A 2019-nucleotide genomic window follows, 5' to 3' on the forward strand; every position below is an offset into this window, starting at 1 on the left:
CACACACACACATTAAACACACACACATTAAACACACACACACACACACACACACATTAAACACACACACACACACACACATTAAACACACACATTAAACACACACACACTTAAACACACACACACATTAAACACACACACACACACACATAAACACACACACACACACACACACACACACACACCATTAAACACCACCACACACACATAACACCACACACACATTAAACAACACACACACATTAAACACACACACACATTAAACACACACACATAAACACACACACACACCACACACACACACACATTAAACACACACACACACACAACATTAAACACACACATAACACACACACACACATTAAACACACACACACACACACATTAAACACACACTCACACACACACATTAAACACACACATTAACACACACACACATTAAACACACACACACATTAAACACCACACACACATTAAACACACACACACACACATTAAACACACACACCATTAAACACACACCACACATTAAACACACACACACATTAAACCCACACACCACATTAACACACACACACATTAAACACACACACATTAAACACACACACACATTAAACACACACACACATTAAACACACACACACATTAAACACACACACACATTAAACACACACATTAAACACACACACACATTAAACCACACACACACACATTAAACACACACACATTAAACACACACACACACACACACACACACACACATTAAACACACACACACACACACACATTAAACACACACATTAAACACACACACACATTAAACACACACACACATTAAACACACACACACACATTAACACACACACACGACACACACACACACACACATTAAACACACACACACACACACACACATTAAACACACACACACATTAAACACACACACACATTAAACACACACACACATTAAACACACACACATTAAACACACACACATTAAACACACACACACACACACACACACACACACACATTAAACACACACACACACACACATTAAACACACACATTAAACACACACACACACATTAAACACACACACACACACATTAAACACACACACACACACACATTAAACACCACACACACACACACATTAAACACACACATTAAACACACACACACATTAAACACCACACACATTAAACCCACACACACACACACATTAACACACACACATTAAACACACACACACATTAACACACACACACATTAAACACACACACACATAAACACACCACACATTAAACACACACACACATTAAACACACACACACACACACATAAACACACTCTTTTGCTCGCACCATATTTGAAGACAGGTAATTAGAACGAGTCATGTTCGATGATGATGACCCACCTGCAGACTCCGCCCACCAGGGTTAACCATTTACAGCCTCACTGCGCAACCTTTAACTGTGTGTGTATGTATGTGTGTTTCTGTGTGAGTGTGTGTGTGTGTGTGTAGTTTACCTTCATAGTCAGTCTGCAGCTGGTTCACCGTGACCTTTAACCCCTGGACTCCGCCCTGCAGCTCTGCAGCAAACAGAGGACATGTAAGGAGACGAGTTCGCCTGATGTCAGTGAACGCATCACGACAGGTTACCTGAGTTCTGACTCGTCAGCAGGTGGAGCTGCTCCTCACTGATGTTCAGTCTGACAGTGAACGCAGACAGCGCCCCCTGCTGACTGATTAATAATATATATTAAGATAAATGTATTATATAATGTTATGAATTTATCAATTTATAGTTAAGAAATATCACATTATTAGTATTAGATAAAAAAGTTATTTGCTGTCTCTTTAAGAAATACTAGAAAGGTCTCTGTCTCTTTAAGAGGTCTCTGTCTCTTTAAGAGGTCTCTGTCTCTTTAAGAGGTCTCTGTCTCTTTAAGAAACCACTAGAAAAGTCTCTGTCTCTTTAAGAGGTCTCTGTCTCTTTAAGAGGTCTCTGTCTC

The 2019-nt window shown here is 39.6% G+C and overlaps 1 long non-coding RNA gene across 1 annotated transcript in view; it reads right to left on the reverse strand.

Moving 5' to 3' along the window:
- Positions 1 to 1767, reverse strand: part of LOC306819248 — an 11462-nt gene extending 9695 nt beyond the window's left edge. Inside the window, exons 1-2 of the long non-coding RNA XR_013778510.1 lie at positions 1667 to 1767; positions 1534 to 1596 (exon numbers count right to left, since the gene is read on the reverse strand). This is a non-coding gene — a long non-coding RNA (uncharacterized lncRNA). The remainder of the gene's footprint in view (positions 1 to 1533; positions 1597 to 1666) is intronic.
- Between the last annotated feature and the right edge of the window lie 252 nt (positions 1768 to 2019).

This window comes from Symphodus melops (assembly GCF_947650265.1).
Source record: "Symphodus melops genome assembly, contig: scaffold_99, whole genome shotgun sequence".
NCBI lineage: Eukaryota > Metazoa > Chordata > Actinopteri > Labriformes > Labridae > Symphodus > Symphodus melops.